The sequence below is a fragment of the Bos javanicus genome, chromosome 17, assembly GCF_032452875.1.
Source record: "Bos javanicus breed banteng chromosome 17, ARS-OSU_banteng_1.0, whole genome shotgun sequence".
Classification (NCBI taxonomy): Eukaryota; Metazoa; Chordata; class Mammalia; order Artiodactyla; family Bovidae; genus Bos; species Bos javanicus.
The window spans coordinates 5758745-5781892 of NC_083884.1; the positions used below are offsets into that span (position 1 = coordinate 5758745).

Consider the following 23148-nt stretch of genomic DNA (forward strand, 5'->3'; position numbering starts at 1 on the left):
AACAGGATTTTCCTTTCATAAGATTTTTGTAATAGCTGTTAGTAGCTGTTAATACTAGTACAAACACCAAGATTCTTTAGCTATACCTTACTTTACTCTTTACCTTAGGTCCAGTTAATCACAATAAGTCAATGTGAAGACTCTGATCAGACCTTACACTATTTCTTAGTGATAACATTTTAGTATGAATATTTGATAGGTGCCTGTAAATCAGATCATAAACTTTTGATTTCACGAGATGGTGCTTTACATTTTTTATTTTTGAGTGAAAGTAGAATTAATCTCAGAATGTGTTTTACTTCATTGTAGTATTTTAGATTTTTGTGCTATGGTGACTATATAGACATTTAACAATGCTTTGGTTACTGATGATAGATTTAAAAATTGTTAGATATACGTCAACAATGAGAGGGAAGTACTGAGGCATTGGTTGCTAATCAAGTGGCATATGTAGTTTTTGATTATTTTAATATAGTCAATAAAATATTTTTAAGAATGAATACTAAGAAAATTAGTATCTTGATTAAGAAAATTTCCTAGATACATGAAGATATATTTAATGATAAGCATTGATTTCTTTTATACTTTTTAATGTGTTTGAAAAAATAAATTTTCAACCAAATTATATTTTAAAATTTCAATAATAATCATAGTTGATATAAGTATTCAACAAATTATACTACTCTGTTGAATATTTATAATAAATGTAACATTGTAAGGAGCAAATGATGCTACAAAAATCTCTTATACAAAATTTTGCTACTTAAAATGTGGTAATTGATTTCTGGAGATGTATTAAGTAGAAAAAAAGAATTCGTGGTGGCCCAGATAGTAAAGAATGTGCCTACAATGTGGGAGACCTGGGTTTGAGCCTTGGGTCAGGAAGATCCCCTGGAGAAGGGAAAAGAACCCACTGCATTATTCTTAACTGGAGAATTCCATGGACAGAGGAGCCTGGTGGGCTACAGTCCTTTGTCACAAAGAGTTGGACACCACTGAACAACTAACACTTTCCCATTAAGCTTCAGAAGAAGTAATTTATGGCCATTTTTTTCCCCATTGATGTAAATAATTTGAGTTAGTTTGAGTGAAGCAATCTTTGTATTGTATGTATTTTTGGCATATATTTTATTTTAGCAAATTTTTAGTATATTCAGAGTTTCAGAGTTGTGTAATCATCATTGCTGTCTAGTTTTAGAAGCATCTTCACTCCTCTGACACCTTAGGCGACAAGTAATATACTTTTTCTATGAATTGCCTATTTTGGACTTTCTTTCTTCATCTCTCTCCCCCTCCCACCAAGTCTTAATTGTGGTGTGCAAGGTCTTCAGTTGCTGAACGAGAACTCTTTTATTTGCGGCATGTGGGCTCCAGGTCTCTGACGGGGGATTGAACCTGGCCGCCTGCCCTGGGAGCGCTGGGCCTTTACCGCTGGACTGCCAGGGAAGTCCCTGGACGTTTCTTGTAAATGGAATCATACGGTGTCTGTCTTTGTGTCTGGTTTCTTTCACTTAATATTTTCAGAGTTCACCCACGTGGTAGTGTGTATCCTTCATTTTTATGGCCAAAAAATACTCCATTATATACCTCCTTTTGTTTATCCACCTATCAGTTGATGAACTGTATCTGTGTTTAGGCTATTAGGAGTGCTTCTGCAGTGAACATTGTTATGTAAGTTTTTATGTGCACTAGAGTTTCATTTCCTTTGGGTGTATGCTTATAAGGGGCAGAAGTACAAGTTAGTGTAGTAACTCTGTGTGTAACTGAGGAACTGTTAAAATGGAAGTTAGTCTCACCACAGTGTGTGAGAGTGCCAATTTCGGCACACTCTTGCAGACATTGATTGTTACGCTGTCAATCTGGTTTTGTATTTTAGCCATCCTGTTGGATATGAAATGGCATTTCATTGTGCTTTTGATTTTCATTTCCATAATGACTAATGATGAGCATTATTTCATGTGCTTATTGGCCATTTACATGTATTTTTTAGAGAAATGTCTGTCCAAATCCTTGGTCCATTTTTTAGTTAGGTTGTCTTTGTATGTTAAACTATACACATTCTTTCTATATTCTAGAAACTAGCCCTTTATGAGATAATATGATTTGTAAATACTTTCTTCCCCGTCTGTGGATTGTCTTTTCATTTTCTTTCTGGTGTCCTTTGAAGCACAAAAATTTTTAATTTTGATGACGTCTAATTTATCTTTTTTTTTTTTTTAGTTGCTTATGCTTTTGGTTTCATACTTCAAGTTTATATTTAAATATTCATTTGATAGTATAGGTTTGTGACAAGGTTTTAATTATCCCAGGACTGTAAAGCATTGGCATTTCTTGTGTCTGACAACCAAATCCCAAAGCAAGCAATTAGCCTTGTATTTGTGCTTCAGTTCCTCAGCTAATTGTTTTAAGCAAAACATTGTGTTTTGATCTCATATGTTGCCATGAAAACGTTATCTGTGTGTGATATGTATATTGATAAAAGTCTCATGAATTCATAGTATTTTGGATTGGAGAACTAAATAGTTTATCATGGTATTTGTTGCACATTTGATTTCATACCTTAATAAATCACTGCTTTTTAGGCTAAGAATATTATCAGGGTTATTTTAATCTTTCCTATGAGGAGAAAGTAGATTTTGAGAATCTTATTGATTTTAATCTTGTGCAAGTTATTTGTAGCAGGGATATTTGGATGTTTTTGTAAATCTACAAATGGAGCATATATATTTTTCTTCTCCTTTATGGAGTATGTGCCTTTTTAATTTTTATGGAACCATTTTAGTTTTTTACTTTTTTACATTATGGGTTTTTTTTTTTTAATCAATTGAATGCATATTTCACAATGTATTAGCCTATGCTGCTGCTACTGCTAAGTCGCTTCAGTCGTGTCCGACTCTGTGCGACCCCATAGACGGCAGCCCACCAGTCTTCCCGTCCCTGGGATTCTCCAGGCAAGAACACTGGAGTGGGTTGCCATTTCCTTCTCCAATGCATGAAAGTGAAAAGTGAAAGTGAATCCGCTCAGTCGTGTCCGACTCTTCACAACCCCATGGACTGCAGCCTACCAGGCTCCTCCGTCCATGGGATTTTCTAGCCAAAAGTACTAATGTTGTCTAATTTAGTTTTTTAGAGAAATGCATGTAACAATGGAGTGTCACTACTCTTAGTAGATTGGCTTTCTGTATAATGGCAAGATTGTAATACAGTGTAACAAGTAATTTTTATTTGGGGAATTTACTTTTGTATCTTCCTTATTATTTAGTACTATTCTAAGGGCTTCCCTTGTAGCTCAGTTGGTAAAGAATCTGCCTGCAGTGCAGGAGACCCGAGTTCAATCCCTGGGTTGGGAAGATCTCCTGGAGAAGGAAATGGCAACCCACTCTAGTATCCCTGCCTGGAAAATCTCATGGACACAGGAGCCTGGTGCGCTGCAGTCCATGGGGTCGCAAAGAGTCGGGCACAACTGAGCGACTAACACTTACTTACTTACTTACTTATGTTAACTGCAAATAAAAGTCTATTTTAATGAAATTTTATAGAGCTAAGATTATTTATATTCTTTTTGTTAGTTGATTTTAAATCATAGTGTTCATTGCTGAACAGTCACTTAAGTGCCCATTGGATGGGTGATTCTTTTCTTTACGTTTATAGTTTGTGTTGTACTATCCACTGACATGTTGCAATGGAAAAGGAAATAAAAACTGACATCTCATTCATAGTGGTGTTAAAATTTCAATTGTGATAAAAAATAAGAAAAAAAGATTTAGCTGAGTTAACTCCTCCTATGGTTGTATGTCAAATATGGTGATTAAGAGGATTTTGATGACGTCTTTTATGACTGAATTAAGGCAAAATGGCTTTTGTACACTCTTCTTTCCCCCTTCCCTTCTTTTCTCTAAGCTTACTAGCATGATCATTGAATACATATTAATTCTCTTTTAGTATATATACTTGAAATGAGGTTCTAATATTCGTAGAGACATCTTATTCTTACAAGGGTTTTAAGAATTGCCCTTTAGTTAATCCATTAATTTGTCTCTGAAGTCAGTAGGGGCAGCCTTATTCTACAGGGGCAGCTTCTCAGCACACGTGCTAGAGTTTGCCCCTCCGCTGCTCTCTAATAGCACCTTGGAGATATGGTCAGGGTTATATGGGTATAAACTGTTCTTATCAGAAGGGCCTTTCACTGCTCTCTAATCTTACTCAGGAAAGCTCAGCTGGACTTGAATTATTCTAAATGTCACACTGTTTTTTGCACAAATGTCTGAAAGCTATCACACAGTAGTATTGACTGTTTTTTTCTCCCAATACAGTTACTGTAGTAACCACATTATGCAGGGAAGTTTTCCTAAAAGCTTTTTCCTTCAGAACTTACTTCATGACAGGTTCTCTGCCTTACCACACTTACCTTGAAAAATGTCTTCTCTTTCTCTGTCCTTCCCATTCTCGCTGAACTTGTTTGATTTATAATTGACTCTAGATATCCAATTTCTCAGTTTCTAGTCAACTTACCTTGCAGTTTGACAGTTGTTTCTGTTAGAGTTCTGCTTCCTCAAATGAAGTTAAGCCAGTTTTCTTACCTTACCCAGGTAGGTAGACATTGGTTAGGCTGATGAGAGTGTTCTCTATCATCCCCAAGATATGACTAAGTTCCAGTTGCTAATCTGTGTCTTTCCTTTTCTCATCCTGTTCTGCCTTTTCCATTATTTGGTATTTTGCTTCTTCTTACCACTCATTTCTCTGTTGTCTTCTGCAATACTGCGTTGATGCATGCATGTAAATAGTTGTTGAAGTAGTAAATGAAATTCTTATTAAGTTTCCCAATCTGTTTATTTTATTTTATTTTTTTAAGACAACAGTTTTAACCATTCAGTATCAAGGTCTTTGATCAACTCTTGTCTGTACCTGTTAATATTAGTTATCATACTTCGGTCCTAAGCTTAGCTAATGAGGCAGATGGTAGAAGTAAGGATCACAGAGGCTGTGATCTGCTTATAATTTCACAGGTAATGGTGAAATTGAAAATTAAAGTGATGTCATCACATGTCTTATGGTTTTCACAGAAAACTGTAGCAATGATCAAATGCTGATAAAATAGTGAAAGAAAAACTAAAAGCAGCAGAAAATGACTGAAAGTAGGTAAAAGTCAGAAGAGAAGTTGTACTTTAAAGGCTGAAAATGTTTCTGAGTGGTATGTTTGTGGCTTCCTTGCTTTTGACTGCGTCCTAGCCTCCTGTGTAATTCCAGTCACACAGGCCAGAACTTAGACCTAGCCAAGCAGCTGGAAATTTATTGAAGGAAATCCTGGAAGCAAGTGAACCGCAGAAAACTAAAGGCTACTGCCCTTTCCGTCTGTATAAATTTGCCTATTTTAGATATTTCGTACTTGTGGAATCTCCTGCAGTGTTTGTTGTTTGTGTTGGGCTTGTTTCACTTGGCGTAATGTTTTCGAAGTACATGTTGGAACATGTGTTAGAATTTCCTTCCTTTTTATGGCTGAATAATATTCCATTGCAATATTCCACATTATATTTATCTCTTCGTCTATTGTTGGACATTTGACTTCTCTTCACTTTTTGGTTGTTGTGAATAATTCTGCAGTGAACTCTGGTGTTACAAGTACCTGGGTCTTCTTTGTTTAGCTTTTTGAGAAGCTGCCAAACTGATTTGCTTGGCGGCTTCCCTGTTCTACATTACCATCAGTGATTTGCAAGGGTTATAGTTTCTCCACACCCTCATCAGTGCTCGCTATTTCCTGTCTCTGGTACCTTTGAGGGGCAGATTCCTTAGGATTTTGTGCATAAACAGAAACAGCCATGTGAACAGAGACAGTTTTACTTCCTTCCAGTCTTTTTTTTTTTTTGATAATCATAGATAGGACTTTCATAGATAACTCTTTGGCTGAAAAAGTTCTTTGTTGACTGGTTTTGTCTATTTTATTTTATTTTATTATTATTATTATTTTTTTGGTTTTGTCTATTTTAAATCATTAATGGTATTTGGTTTTATCACTGACTCCTGCATCTGTTGCCACAATCATATAGGTTTTCTCTTAAACTATTAATGTGGTTGAATTACATTAATTATTTTTCATATTAACCCTATATTCCTAGATAAACTTTACTTTGTCAGAATGTATTATTGGTTTTATATATAAGTGAATTTGATTTGCTGAAAATTTTGTCAGAACTGGAAATTGTCCTCTTTTCCTCTATTTTGTGTAATACTGGAATATTTGTATGCCAAATAGTTTGTATAAATCTGGTATATGTTTTCCTTAACTGTTTCCTTAACTGTTTCCTTAACTGAATTCACCAGTGAAATAATCTTGGTCAAGAGTATTTTTTGATGGGAGGTTTTAGATTTATGGATTTTTAAATTCTTAATGGTTTGATTTTTTTATAGGTAAGTCAGCTGTTTTAGTAACTGATGCTTTCATAGTTAATCCATTTTTCTGTTATGTAATCTGGTTACTGGATTGGATTTTTTTCTCTCTTTTAAAATAGTAATTTTACTCATTTAGTTTCATTGGGTTAAACTAATGAAGAGAGCTACATCTTAAGCTTTAGTGATTTTTTTAAAGTATATATATATGTATATAAATTGTCTTCTGTTCACACATATGTCACCTAGGTTTTGAATTTATTTTGAATTTCTTTGAATTTTGAGATTCAGATTAAAAATAAAGTATGTTTTAATATTTTGGTATCAATGCTAAGGAGGACTTTAGTTTATTGTCGTTTTGTACTATAGAATCCTTATAGTAGCTTTCTGTGTGTGTGTGGTGGTGGAGGTGGGGGGGTCCTATGTTGTAGTATAGTCTTGTCATAAAACACTTGATTTTGTTTGATTTAAGGTCGGTGGATGCCAGACACCCCCTCTCCCCGCCCCTGCCCACTACGTTTACTGCGACCCCAGCACAGCCTAATTTCTTCCGTAAACTGTAATGTGAACTTATGATGATCTGCAATAGTTTTAACCTAACTCACAGTATACACAGTAGGGAAATTTGAAAAATACCCAGAACATTAAAAAATAATTATTTAGTATATGTTCTCAGTAGTTTAATAAGTTTAAAAAATTCCTGTTACTGCCTATTTTGAAATTTCAATTTTCTAATTGAAATTAAAAACTTTTTAAAACCTTTTTTTGAAAGTTTAAATCTTTAGATCTCTTCTTTATGTGCTGTTACACTTCTTGAAATTTGTTAGTAATTTTTTTTTTTCCTTCTTCTCCTAATGTCACATAAGATTTGAATTCCTGGGACAAAACTGTGGCAATAGTGGGTAATTCTTTTAATATTACCACTTCTTTCTCTTACTCAGTTATGTAGTTATTGCCTGGCAAATGTCTGAAAAGATGTTTTAACACAAATTTAAAGATTTTTGTAGGAATAATTAGCAGATAATTGGTTTTGGCTAAAAAAGTCTGAGTTGGGGGTATATTTCATTTACTGTAAGTGTAGTGGTATATACTTAGATGGAGATCAGTCATGATCATGTTAAATTTAACATGCCCCTGTTAAATTACTGGTAAGTTTCCCATTGTAGGCAGGTGTCCTTATCTCCAGTGGCTCTGGGCATCATGACAGGAATACACATGAAGGGCATATACAGTATGAAATATACATAGAGGGCGTAGACAGTATGAAAGTGTCCTGATGGCCGCTGCTAAAAGTATGAGTACACTAATACTAGTAGTAGCAAAGGAGACACCAGGTTTGAGATTTGAAATGTACACAGTTGGAATCAAGTCTATGGAACCGTTTGCAGATTATACCTATCTAAAACTGTAAGATTACATTTTCATCCTATGCATTCAGTATGTTGGTGCTTCTGTATAGCAAATAATTGATAATATAATATGTATGATTGTATAATCACCAAATCTTTTCTGATTTTAGTTGAAATAGCATATTTAATCAAATTAAAATATGTGATTTCATCTGCTTATTGGAGCACTTTAGTAAAGCAAGTGTGAAATGATAGACTTCTGATTTGAAAGTAAAGTTAAAGGTGTATTCTTTTATATTTACATTTATTTAAGAGTTAAGATAAAATTAAGATTAAATTAATGGAATATGAAACAAAAATGGTTAAGGTTGTGCCATGAATAATTAAAAAGTTATTCTGACATTGTAAAGTGAATTGTGACATAAAAATGTTCTGATCATGCAAAAGTAGTAATTCATTTAAGAAGAAAAACAAAATTATAAACAAAAGTAATAGGCTTTTGGTTTTTTGATAATACAATTCATGAAAAAGACAATCATATGAAAATACTGGAAAAATATTTAAATGACTTACTTTTTTGAAACAAATTCTCTGATCAGTGAATATAGCATAAAACTCATAAGCCACCAAAAATGACATTGATGATTGTTTTATCACCTCTGAATGCCTTAAATTTAGGATATGTAAGATTAGTTACTGCACAAGAAAACTTGAATTAAAATCTCAAGTTTATATATGAAAGAGGATTGATAGAGTTTCCTACTATTTGTTGGCTCTCTCAAAAATTTACTTGACATTCCCGGGAACAGGTTGTGAAACTTGAAGTTTATAAGCCTGAATAATAAAAAATAAATTTTGATCAACTGTGCTAGAGAAAAGACTAAATTATATCCTCCTAATGTCTGTATAGGAAACATTATAAGCTGTTGTCACGTGAAAAGCCAAGCAAAGAGTGCTGTGCTGTGTCTAATCGCTCAGTCATATCCAACTATTTGTGACCCCATGGACTGTAGCCTGCCAGGCTCCTCTGTGGGGATTCTCCAGGCAAGAATAATGAAGTGGGTTCCCATGTCTTTCTCCAGGGGATCTTCCCAACCCAGGGATCGAACCCAGGTCTCCGTCTGGATTCTCTACTCTCTGGTAGCCTCTCCCTTCTCCAGGGGATCTTCCTGACCAAAGAATTGAACCGGGATCTCCTGCATTGCAGGTGGATTCTTTACCAGCTGAGCTACCAGGGAAGCCCCGAGGAAAGAGTACTCAACCAAAAAATATAGGAACTATGGCATAACAGAGTTGTCAGGCATTTAATTAAAATGCTGTTTTTCTGGATTTATTTATGAAATTTGTCAGTCTTTTTAATATTTTGTAATTTTTTCAGATTTCTAATATGTATTCATGTTCATTTCTAATTTTATACTTACAATTCTGTATCCTTTCTTTTCAATCCTCTAAGTTTTAGAAGCTTCAAGACCCTTGAAGCTTAGATATGCCCATATTAAGGGGGTAGAGCTCAGATGCAAGGGTCTGATGGGCTTGGTGGGGAATGGTTTTGAGAGACTGTTTCTGAAGAGGTGGCTCTTGAACAAAGACCTGATGAAAGGCATGGAGAGAGCCCTGTGAGTGTTTGGTGGAGAGAGCAGTTCAAGGAAGCGCACCATAGGTTTAAAGCCTTTTGTGGGGATAAGTCTTACGCTTATTAAGAGAAGGCTATGAGGTTGGAGCCCAGTGACTGGACATGATATTGAAAAGGAAAGCAATTATATACTGAAAGCAATTATAAATGGTTTGGATAAAAATTTAAGGAATTTAGATATTGATTGGAGAAGTTTTCACATTTTCACATTGGCAGTGAAACTTTTCCAAGTGCTTACTTAGGACCTGTTTGCTTTCATCTTTTCAGTTCTTCATCCTTGTGCTTTGTTTTCATGTCCCAACTGTATTAGGAAGGAGAAATAATCTGCATACCCACTCTCTTAAAAGGCCCAGTGTAGAAGGGCACACGTTGTTTCTAAAACTCATTTTCCTTTGATGAGAATTTCAGGTGTAGTTGTAAGGGATCCATGTGCCCTACTATGTTGCTTTTACTATGGAAGGTGAGGGTGAATTTTGGTTAGAAAAGCTGGTGTCACTACCACATTAATACTTAGGTATTAAGGATCTAGAATCTGATTTATTCTGACTTGTACTTCGTATTCCATATGAAGGCTGTACTGTAGTTTGACGTTTATCCATCCTCTTATTGCTAGATTAATTTTGAAGTTCTGAAGGCAATGGCACCCCACTCCAGTACTCTTGCCTGGAAAATCCCATGGATGGAGGAGCCTGGTGGGCCGCAGTCCATGGGGTCGCTAAGAGTCGGACAAGACTCAGCGACTTCGCTTTCACTTTTCACTTCCTGCATTGGAGAAGGCAATGGCAACCCACTCCAGTGTTCTTGCCTAGAGAATCTCAGGGATGGGGGAGCCTCGTGGGCTGCCGTCTATGGGATCGCACAGAGTCGGACACGACTGAAGCGACTTAGCAGCAGCAGCAGCAATATCATAAACAAACCTGCAATAAGCAACTTGTTACATTTTTTTTTTTTTTTAAGTTTACATAAATGTATTAGTTCAGGATGGGGAACACATGTATACCTGTGGCAGATTCATTTTGATATTTGGCAAAACCTTGTTACATTTACTTCAGTATTAGGATAGCTAACAAAAAGTATAACAAGCCTTTAAAAAAATGTGATAGATACATTTTTGGGGTAAGTTTTGGATATCTTTTTGTAAATTTTTGGTAATTTTTTCTACTGTGAACTGTCTATATATTCTTATTTTTCTATTAAAATTGTCTTTCAAAAATATAATCTGGCTATCATTTTAATACTTTGGATTTTATGTCACTTTCAAAAACATTGTCCCAGTTTGTTGCCAGTTAAATTCTTTTTAAATGGTATTTTATATTGTATATGGTGTTTAATATTGTTCAATATAGAAATGGAAACTTTTGATAAATTATATTACTGGTTTCCAAACTACCCTGTGGAAGCAAAAGTATAGATTCTATAGACTAAAGTTTTCTAGATTAAAAAATTTTGATGTTCATTTATTTTCTCATTTAAAATAATTGTTTTCAAACCTACAGTTGAGAAACTATTATAATGAAACCTGTATACCTTTCACATAGACTCAACCGATTGTTAACATTTTGCCACATTTTTTTCTAGCCTGTATCTCTCTTTCTCTTCATATCCATATCTACATTTACATATATACATATAATCTTCTTTTGGTTACACATTTAGAAAGTAAATTTTGAGCAAACAGTTGGGTGCCAGAAGGGGAGTGGGTTGCAGGAAAGAACTAGGTGAAAGAGATTAAGAAGTACAATTTCCAGTTGTAAAGTAAATGAGTTATGGGTGTGAAATGAACACTGTGGGGAATATAGTCAGTAACTATGTAATATCTTTGTATGGTGACATATTGTAACTAGACTGACATGGTGATCATTCTGAAATGTATAGAAATATTGATTCATGTATTGAAAGGAATGTTCATAGTACTGTAGTTCAGTCACACTTCAAAAATAAACATACATACATAGAAGAGATCAGATTTGTGGTTACCAGAGGTGGGGAGGCTAATTGGATGAAGGCAGTCAAAAGATATAAACTTCAGTTATAAGATAAACAAGTACTAAGGGTATAGGGTATAACATAAATATAATTAACACGTCACTGTGTGCTACATATGGAAATTGTTAAGCGAGTAAATCCTAAGAGTCCTCATCAGAAGGAAATTTTTTTTCCTGTTTCTTTAATTTTGCAACTGTAGAAGATGGTATATGGTCACGAAACTTACTGTGGTAAGCATCTCATGATGTATGTAACTCAAATCATTTTGCTGTGCATCTTAAACTTCTATGGTGTTTATGATACTAATGTCAACTATATCTCAAAACTGGAAGGAAAAAAGTTTTAAATATTTTAACACTTAACTTCCAAATACTGAGCATGTATGATGTAAAAATAAAATTTTTTTAAATGTATCACAATAGTATCATCATTATACCCATGAAGATTAGCCTTGATTTGATAAAAATCTAATAATACTGTCCATTTTCAAATTTTCCTAATTGCTTTCTAAAGTTTTTTTTTTTAATAATCCCCACCCCCATTTGCTGCCTGCCCAGTCTAGGATCTAATCTGGGATCACTCATTATATTTAGCTATAATGGTTTTTTTTTTAATCTCTCTTAATTTGAAACACTGTCTTGCCTTTATTTTGTATTTTATGACACTGCCTTTTTATTTAAAGCATCCAGCTAGTTGCCTTGTCGACAGTTCCACATTCTCAGATTTTTCTGAGTATTTCCTCATGACTGGCTTCAGGTTAAAACATTTTTGACAGTACTACAACATAGTTGATAGAGTATACTTTTCAGTGTATCAGTATTTAGTATATTTTCACATGTATCACACATGCCAGTTTGGTTCATTATTATTCATGATAAGTTTGATCATTTTCTCAAGGTGGTGATGGTCAAATTTCTTCATTGTTAAGCTACTTCTCCCTTACTGTTTATGGTAACTTGTGGGTGATATTTTGCTGCTGGCTGCTAAGTCGCTTCAGTCATGTCCGACTCTGTGCGACCCCGTAGACGGCAGCCCACCAGCCTCCTCTGTCCCTGGGATTCTCCAGGCAAGAACACTGGAGTGGGTTGCCATTGCCTTCTCCAGTGCATGAGAGTGAAAAATCAAAGTGAAGTCGCTCAGTTGGGTCCGACTCAGTTGTGTCCGACTGCAGTTTGGTTCTCTGATTCCCAGAACGTCAGCATTCACTCTTGCCATCTCCTGTTTGACTACTTCCAATTTGCCTTGATTCATGAACCGAACGTTCCTGGTTCCTATGCAGTATTGCTCTTTACAGCTTTGGACTTTACTTCCATCACTAGTCACATCCACAACTGGGTGTTGTTTTTGCTTTGGGTCCATCTCTTCATTCTTTCTGGAGTTATTTCTCCACTGATCACCAGTAGCATATTGGGCACCTACCGACCTGGGAAGTTCATCTTTCAGTGTCGTATCTTTTTGCCTTTTCATGCTGTTCATGGGATTCTCAAGGTAAGATAGGCATAGTATGTATTTATATAATAATGTATATTTATCTATATTACACCCCAGATCTTGCTTTTAAGTATTTCTAACTTTTCTAAATATATTTGTTATAGAAATTAGCAATTTTAGCTCCAATAAAATTAAAACCTTATTTATTATAAATACAAAATAAATATATAAATTTCACAGAATATATTCTGAAGAGTAAGAAAATTTTTTCAATATTTTGATATGACTGTTTTAATATATCATATACTTTGCTTTTTAAAATGTAGCATATCATAATCATAGTTTATTTTTTGATAACATAGGGTTTCCCACTTGAATCACGGTTATTAAACAGGAATACCATTGGAGAGAATTTGCAGTTTAACTCTTCTCTGACTTTTTGAAATAGACATGTCATTCCCTAGGCTGTTCTTTCCACATACCCTCCTTTCCCCTCCTTTAATACTTACCAAAACCATTGTTACACTCCATTTTATAGCTATGGCAGAAGTTTCCACCCCTACCCTACCTATGCCTGTTATTATCCACAGGCAGTTGGAAGGTGGTAGTATTAGGGATTTATAAGTATTACATATTGAACTTTGTAGTACGAAGAAAATTGGTGTTTTTACTATAGTATTGACTGTGTGATTTCAAACTACATTTCCTGCCCTGCCCCTCCCATGGTTTGGAATGACTGTGGGTTGTTAAAGGGCCAAGTCATTTCCAATTCTTTGCGACTCCATTCCTGGAGTTTGCTCCAATTCATGTCTGTTGAGTGGGTAATGCTATCTAACCATCTCACCCTCTGCCACCCTCTTCTCCTTTTGCCTTCAGTCTTTCCCAACATCAGGGTCTCTTCCAATGAGTTGGCTCTTCACTTCAGGAGGCCTGTGATATGATTTCCCACTTGTCACCAGGGTTAACTGAATTAACTACTGTCTATAAACAGAATCTTAGAAATGACTCTTGGGTTTTCCCTTTGCATGTTTTGGATACTCTTTTAGATAATTCGGCTACGGTGTTGTATCACCTCATTTGCCTCAAAGAGATTTGCCCCAACGCTTGATTGGAATAAGTGGATGTGCTGATGGTTTTGAGAATATGACAATCCTGAAGACTTCTTTCTGGCTTGACTATTTTTCTTACGGCATTGATGATATATTGTTTGCTATTTTAGGTAGTAAAGTTGTATTGTAGCCTGAACTGGTTGTACTATTTTGACTAGTGACTTAGTAGAGAATATCACTTTCCTAGAAGGGGCTTCTCGCCTCTCTTTTGGGGCTACTTCACTTCACCTTGGGGTGAACATGCAGAGGAGTAACTAGATCCTAATTTCCGTAATCTGATTACACCAGTTGGGGAACATTTTAACTGTGGTTGGCTAGTTATGTTCAGGCTGTGTTGGTTTTGCTTTTGGCTGTGCCAAAAAGTGGAGAAGACTGAATTTCTTACCTGTCACCACATGCTAATACTTTGCTGTGACCCACAGAAGTGAGGTCGCAAACCAAACAGAACCGGGCTAGTTTTCTAGTTACAAGCTCCCACCTTCCTCTGTCTCTCTGTCTTTCTCTACATCTCTCCCTTCTCTTTGGCCTGGTTTCTTGTCATATCCACACTGTAAGCAGTTCTTTCCAGCTACAGTCAGTTGACTCTTATTGGAGCTAGTTTACTCAGAGATGGGACTAGGGTAGCCATCCAGCATGAGATTAGATTATTATGCTGTCATTTTAAAATGAGTAAATGGCTGTTAGTGAGAAGGTGATTTGCCGAAGATAGTGTTGCCTACTGAGGTTTGTCTGACCTAGAGTCCAGATGTGTTGATTTCCTGATAGTGTCTCAGTGTTATGATGGATCATGCACATCTGGATCATTCTTTTTGGCTGACTAAGTAGGTGTATATCTTACCATCTGAGAGTTAAAATGTTTTTTTTTTTTTAAGGTCAGAAATTCATTAGACACTCTTTTAGAAGGTGAAAATAAAGGTACTTCATAAACTAGTAAAGTTTTTTTGACTACTCTATCAGTCTGCTTAGAAAGTTTATTTTAAGCATCAAATTACAAAAAAATCTCCTGAACTTTCTTTTTTTGTGTGTTGGGGAGGATAGGAGTGGTGGTGAAGTTTAGTGGAAACTGAATGCCACTACCCTTTCCCTTAATTCTCTCATCAGAAATCTTTCTAAATTCCACATTTAATGTCTAAATTGAAGACGGGAGGAGAAGGGGACTACAGAGGATGAGATGGTTGGATGGCGTCACCAACTCGATGGAGTTGGTGATGGATAGGGAGGCCTGGCGTGCTGCAGTCCATGGGATCACAAAGAGTCGGACACGCCTGAGCGACTGAACGGAACTGAACTGAATGTCGATATTCCAGCACCAGTTTTCTGGTCACCTACAGTTCAGTTTAATTCAGTTTGGACACTAACTATAGTTAGTATTATGTCCCACAAATCAAATGGCAAGGTTCCCAACAAAACTGCCTTTACTTGAGACACCAGCCACAGGTGTGATCACCAGGCTACCTGCCCTTTTGTCTGAACTGGTTACAAATTCAGAGGTTTCTACAACTGGAATATTGGATAATTCCCTAGAATGATTCACAGAACTCACTGAGACCTCTGTACTTACACTTTTATTATAAAGCATACAACTCAGACACAGCCAAATGGAAGAGAGGAATAGGCAAGGTCTGGGGTGGGGGTAGGGACCACACAGACCTTCCATGCCCTCTCCTCATGCTCTCTGAGCATGATGCCTCCTACCATATTGGTGCATCTGTGGACCTTAGAGTTTAGTGTTTATTAGCAACTCAGTAGTTACGGGTAATTGATTAAACTTTTGGCTTGTGTGATTAAATGCAGTCTATAGCTCCTCTCCCCTCCCTGGAGATTGAGAGGTGGAATGGAAAGGTTTTCTGGTGACCAGCCCCCATCCTGAAGCTATGTAGATTCCACTTTGAGTCACTCCTGGTTGAAAAGGGACTTTGGCAGAGTTAGTGTCAAAACTGAAGATTTGTACGTTTAATTTGCGCATTCCGAAGCTAACTCTGGTTATCAGAATTGAATTGTAGGACACCTGGTTGGTGTCAGAGAATGAGTAACAAAAGACATTTCTGTCACTTAGGAAAGTTAAGGACTTTTGCCAGAAACTGGAGCCAAAGACAAATATATATACTGTGTGTATTTTGAATTATACTGTAGTGTCGGTGTTACCTCGTTTTATCTTTCACGTTGTCTTTGGGATTCTTTACTTTGTCTCCAGACAGTTTATTAAGATTCTACAAGGAAAATAGGCTTCAGGTTTTAATTTCTCTGCTTCATTTCCATGTCCTGATTTTTAAATTAAAACAAAAATTTAGTTTTATTTAGGTAAACACATAATTTGAGTTTTGACACATGTATGTACTCGTGAAGCCATCACCACATTCAAGATAATGACTATGTCACCCCCAGACCCTCGTTATAATTCGGTCAATTCCTTCCTCACCTCCCCCACTTTCCAGACAAACTGATTTTCCTTTCTGTCATTACACAGATTAGTTTGAATTTTCTGGAACATTCTTATGTATAAGTGGAATTATATAATGTTTCCTTTTTTATCTGACTTCTTTCCCCTAGCTTAATAAATCTGAGATTTATCCATATTTTTGGATGGACTAGCAATACTTTGTCCCTTTTTATTATGAAATACTGTGTATATTTTTTTAATATCACAAATTGTTTTCCATTTACCTGTTGCTGCATTGTATTGTTAATGGTTTTGGCTATTGCAAATTGGCTATAAATATTTGCATGCAGTTTTTTATGTGGACATGCACTTTGGTGTTTCCTGCTAGTGGAATAGTGGATTCAAAAAATAGGTGTATGTTAACCTTTGTAAGAAACAAATTCTTTGGATAACTGTTCACGGGTTTTTTCCAGTTTGTGGCTTGCCTTTTCATTTTTTTTTTTAAATCAGTGTCTTTGAAGTTCAAAAGTTTTTTTTTTTTTTTTAAAGAAGCTGAGTTTATATCTTTTTCTTTTATGTTGGGTTAGTCGCTCAGTCACGTCCAACTTTTTGTGACCCTGTGGACCGGAGACCTCACAGGCTCCTCTGTCTGTGGAAATCTCCAGGCAAGAATACTGGAGTGGGTTGCCATGCCCTTCTCCAGGGGATCTTCCCGACCCAGGGGTCGAACCCAGGTCTCCTGCATTACAGGCAGATTCTTTACCGTTTGAGCTACCCAGGAAGCCCGATTTTTCTTTTATAGTTCATGCTTCTTGTGATACATTGTGGGAGTCTGAGTAGTATTCCTGAAGATATCCATGTCCTAATTTCCAAAACCTGTGACAATAGTCTCTTAGGTGGCGAAAGGAACTTTTCTTATGTGGTTAAGGATCCTCAGTTACCCAGGTGGTTGTTCAGGCGCTCAGTTACTCAGGTGGTTGTTCAGGCGCTCAATTACTCAGGTGGGCTTCGTATAATCACAGACTCCTTGCAAGAGGGAGGTAAGAAGGTGAGGGCTGAAGAAGGTTGGGAGACTGAAGGAGAGGTTAGAGTGGTACGCTCTGAAGATTGAGGAAAGGACCAGGAACAAGGAGTCAGGTAGCTTTCTAAAAGTTAGTAAAGGCAAAGAAACAGATTCTCTTTTAGAGCCTTTAGAAGGAGCACCCCTGCTAGCAGCTTGATATTTAGCCCAGTGAAACTGAGTTTGGTCTTCTGACCTCAAGATGATAAACTTCACTCTGTTATATGCCCCCAGGTTTGTGGTAATGTGCTGTAGCGGACATGGGAAGCTAATACAGAAGTGGGGGCGCTGCTATAACCAATACCTAAGAATGTAGAAGTGGCTTTGAAATTGTGGCGAGGAGAATTTTGTGGAGCATGATAGGAAAAGCCTAGATTGCCTTGAACGAACTGTTGACAGAAATATGGACATTAAAGATGCTGAAGATGAGGACTCAGAAGAAAGAAAAGAGAGTGGCAAAGAAAGCCTGTAGCTTCTTAAAGAAATATCTAAGTTGTCATAAAAAGAATTTTGGTGGAAATATGAACGTTAATGATGCTGCTGGTGGGGGTTTCAAAGGAAATGAATGTGTTATTGGAAACTGGAGGAAAGGAGATCCTTGTTAGATTGAAACAGAAGGCTTGCCTGAATTTTGCCCTGTAGTTACCTGGCTAACTCGGTTGTGTCTTGTCTTAGTAGAGTAGCAGTCATGTGTGTGTAAATTTTGCTCTTTTATGTACTTGCATAAAGTACTTCAGCTTTAATTAAAGTGACAGATTGTATTTTTATATAAATGAAATTTACATTTTAATAAAATATTAGTATTTTTCAGAGCAAACATTTTAGTAGAATATGCTTATTCTTGAAATGTCATTATTACTAAAGTCTTTTTGCTGTTTCCCTGTGACTAAATGGATATATAAAAATAACTTGCTGTAAAACCCTTAATTTCTGGATTTTCCTTATGACTTCAAGAAAACTATTTTTTAAAACATATTTAACTAAACTTAGTATTACAAAGTGAAAGTAAAAGTCGCTCCGTCATGTCCAACTCTTTGCAACCCCATGGACTATACAGTCCATGGAATTCTCTAGACCAGAATGCCCAGGGATCAAACCCAAGTCTCCCACATTGCAGGCAGAGATTCTTTACCAGCTGAGCCACAAGGGAAGTCCTGATGCTGGGAAAGATTGAAGGCAGGAGGAGAAGGGGACGAAAGAAGATGAGATGGTTGGATGGCATCACCAACTCAATGAACATGAGTTTGAGCAGACTCTGGGAGTTGGTGATGAACAGAAAGGCCTGGCGTACTGCAGTCCGTGGAGTCGCAAGGAGTCTCACAACTTTGAGTGACTGAACTGAACTATTATTATAAAACATACACTGGTTTTACTCTGTGTGCTCATTTATTATTAAGAAAATAATTTAGAAAATGGAAATGCATTGTTTGATAGAGTAATTTTAAATGGTAGCTTCTGTTAATGGTTGTTATTTATTAGTGTGATACAACTTATAAATATCTGTGCATTCAGTCTTTGTTCTTCCAAATCGATTTCTTCTGTAATCTATGGTTTTTTGTTTGTGTTAGTTTTGTTTTTGGAAGGAGGATGTATAAAGCAATTATCACTACTATATTTTTAACCATTGCCAAGTTGAAACTCAATGTTTAAGTTTAAAACAAAAGTTAGTGCTATTTAAATGTAGAATTACTAAATATTATAGTTCCCTCTTCTGTCTTTTCAGAGCTATTGCACCATGTTAAATGTTTCAAATTAATTTCAGCAGTGTTTAAAAATTACTGGAATTAGAATGTCTGCCACCTAAATCTCTCATATTTCTATTGAGTTTGGAATTTGGAATAGTCATTATCAAATATTATTTGTGGGAAATAGGAAAGATTGGGGGAGAAAGTAAATGACATAGCGAAGCAGCATACAGACTGTTTCAGGATATAGGGAAACTAAAAAGGTTCTGCAAGTCAGTGGTGTGAAAATAAGCAGGGGAGTTGCTCTCAAGTCAAAGAGATGTGTGAAACCTAGAACCACTTATCAAGAGTAGCTCTTTTTGGATTCTGTTTAGATCACATTACCTAAAATAGACATTTTGAGGCAGTCTTGGAAATTTGAGTATTGACTAATATTAGTTAATACCTTGGAAATTTAATTTGATATGTGATACGGTGATTTTATGATTATATAAGGCAGGGATAAAATTAAAGATATGTGTGTGTGGTGGGGAGAGTGACATGATATCTGGAATTTACCTGATAAAATAACAAATATAGCAATATTAATGATATCTTGAATAATATTCCTAAATCTTGCAAAGTATATTTCTGGTAGAAAAATGAGGCTTTTCTGACCATTTCATTCTTTTTTTTCCCCCCTTTTCTTATGGGTTACACCATTTCCTTTAGTAAATATGTGTAGTTGTTATGTGTCTTCTCCTGCTGAAATATGAGTTTAATGAGGGTAGGGGGGATTTTTATCTGTTTTGTGCATTGCATCTTCTTCATTACCTACCCCTACCTAGCATATGGCTGGTGCTTCGTATATAGTTGAATGACTGAATGAACGAACGGGAACTAAAGCTCTTGAATACTAGGGACATGGGGTTTGGCCAAAGACAGAACTAAAGAGAACTTTTGAAAGTTAATCTTATGGGACTTAAGAGGGGAAAATGTGGCCTAGTACATTAAAATTTAAGGTGATAAGCCATCTCTTCCGTGTTTGACTGTAAAGCCTTAATGTATCAAATATCCAACATCTTCTCAGCAATAAAAGTTGCTATAAAGTAATTGTTACCTTACTGTGTAACAGCAGTAAAATTGTTACCTTAGAATTAATTTCTGTAGTAAAGTAATTGCTATCTTACTGTAATTGTCTTTCATATAGTCTTTAAAGTTTCCCCTCTGTCAGTCATCGATTTATTATTACGTCTTGAGATGGACTGCTGTCCCTTGGTGTCTGCAGGATTTGTTTCAGACACCAAAGTTCACGATGCTGAGTCCCTCATGTAAATGATGTAATGCAGTCGGCCCTCTGTATCTGTGGGTTCCGCTTCTGTCCATGTGGAGGATTGGCTGTGTTTTATGTAAAGGTTATGTATTTCTTCTCAGGAAAAAAAAATTATTTAAAACTAGTAATTTTATATGGGCAAGATGAATTTTAGAAACTGTTCTTACGGTTTCTTTTTGTGTTAAAAATATATAATCGTACATTTCTCCTTTTTCTAATAACTGATTTTCTCCTTTTTTCTATGTATATGTGTTTCAAACTAGATTTTAATATCTTGTATGAGCATCATAATGATCAGTTATCTACTATGTTTAAAAATTTGTTTTAGTTTTTAACGTTACTATGACACACAGGTGATAATAATTGTACTCAATAATTAAGATGAATAATTCAAGTTGAGTATTAATTAAATAATTATTTAATTAATAATTAAAGTGTTAAATAATTCAAGTTGAGTATTAAAAATGACAACAGTGAAAATTCAGAAACTTTTTATATTTGATATTCTAGAATGAGTGTTTTAAAAATGACTTGTTTTTAAAATTGATGAAGTCATTTTTATAACCCCAAACTATAAGCTTTGACTGAAGGAAAAATGTGAGCAAGGAGTCTCAACTTTTTTGGATTCAAAACCACATTGCACTCTTAGAAATTATTTAGGACCCCAAAGAGCTTTGATTTATTTGGGTTATATTTCTCAATATTTATCCTATTGGAAAGTAAAACTGAGAAGTTTTAAAAGTACTGTATTAGCTCTTTAAATTCACTTAAAAATAATTGGTAATTGTTAATTGGCATGTTCATGGAATTAATACATTTTGAGGGAATTATCTATATTTTCTCCAAGCAAAAAAAGTTAATAAGAAAGATGACATTGTTTTACGTTTCTGCAAATACATCTGGCTTAATGAAAGACAGTTGAAGTCTCTTACCTGCTTCTGCATTCAGTCTATTAAAATATTACAAACCATGTAGTCTAAGGAAAACTTCCATCGTGTGCTCATGACAGATTGAGAGTGAAGGAAACAAATAACATCTTAGTATTATGAAAATAATTTTGACAGATCATGTGAGAGTCTCTAAGACCACCCCTAAGTCCATATTCTGAGAACTGCTGGAATAATTTCTCACTGGGCTACTATACGGGGCAATACAGTCTTTTAAATGAAAGAAAAAATTTTTAAAAATATGATAGGATCAATTGAGTGTTTCTATTCCATATGTTTTACTTTAGGGGAGCTATTGAAGTTAGCTGGTACTTACTTATATATATATCAATATGTTTGGGCATTGAGGAAGTGTGAATGGCACCCCACTCCAGTACTCTTGCCTGGAAAATCCCATGGATGGAAGAGCCTGGAAGGCTGCAGTCCATGGGGTCGCTGAGGGTCGGACACGACTGAGCGACTTCACTTTCACTTTTCACTTTCATGCATTGGAGAAGGAAATTGCAACCCACTCCAGTGTTCTTGCCTGGAGAATCCCAGGGACGAGGGAGCCTGGTAGGCTGCAGTCCATGGGGTCGCTAGGAGTGGGACACGACTGAGCGACTTCACTTTCATGCATCGGAGAAGGAAATGGCAACCCGCTCCAGTGTTCTTGCCTGGAGAATCCTAGGGACGAGGGAGCCTGGTGGGCTGCCGTCTGTGGGGTTGCACAGAGTCGGACACGACTGAAGTGACTTAGCAGCAGCAGCAGCAGCAGCCCTGACTTGCAGGGTTGTTTATAGATTTCATGTTATAGCTTACCATGTAGTAGAATGGTCACCTTATTTCTTAGAGAATTAGAAATTAATTCAGTGGTAATAGATGGTTAAAATTTTTAAAACAAGTTTTTGATATTCAGAGTTACTTGCAATTAAGGGGGAAAGCACAATTTTGAAATGCAATCAATTTATTAAAAAGTAGTCATGATGCTCAGTGTCATTAGTGAGCAAATATTAATGTTGTTTCTCTATCTCTTGGTAAATAGAACTATGGCCAAAGATAATTATTAACTTTTTTCCCCATAAATTGTGTTTCTTTTCTGACAGTTTGTAAAGCTTTCTCTTTGTTGGTTTGCCTTTTGCCTCCGTCATTATGCAACCTGAGAATCAATAGTGCATTAAATTAGCTGACCTGGAAAGAAAAATAATAGATAATGAAAATAGCGCTTATTGCTTACGTTCTCTTTTAGTTATAAATAGTGTAAGATCCAGAGGGTATTGATGGGGAATGAGGGAAATGGAGCACTGCACATCAGGTTATTTCACAAGTAGTAATCTATACTTCTGCATCTTTTGTTTCATGGTTTTGTTTAGAAGCAACACTGATGCTGAGTAGTTAGTAAAATAACTTACTTTCATTAGCATCATTTGGTGGGGATTTTTATTCATGCTTGTCTGTAATATTAGTCACAATGATTTATTTAAAGTCTTTGTTAATTATAAAGCTAATGAAAAACCTCGGTTTGTTATGGGCATGCTATATATTTGTTGATGATATAAATTGCATGAGGTTTTAACACTCAATACATTGTTCTTACATTAGGATATGTATTAATTTTTTTCATTGCCTCTCTAAGCTTCCCAATCTCACATGTTTGCTAGGAGGAGTGCATTAACAGCAGTAAGAGCTTTTTCCCCAGCGTGTCTGACATGCCTCTGAAAATGCGATAGAGCAGAGCTTTAGCTAGATTTTAGAAGTTCTTTTGTTAAATCATGTAAGAAACTTAAACTGATAGTACTTCACATTTTCCATGTAACATGCTCTTTCGATGAATAGCTGTGTGGCAGCAGCACGGGAAAAGCAGGGTTCTTGGCAATCCCAGCTCAATTGCAT

General features: G+C 35.9%; 1 protein-coding gene across 7 annotated transcripts in view; it reads left to right on the forward strand.

The window, feature by feature from the left end:
• Positions 1-23148, forward strand: part of FBXW7 (F-box and WD repeat domain containing 7) — a 224154-nt gene that overhangs the window by 68840 nt on the left and 132166 nt on the right. The gene's annotated exons all lie outside the window — the stretch shown is intronic.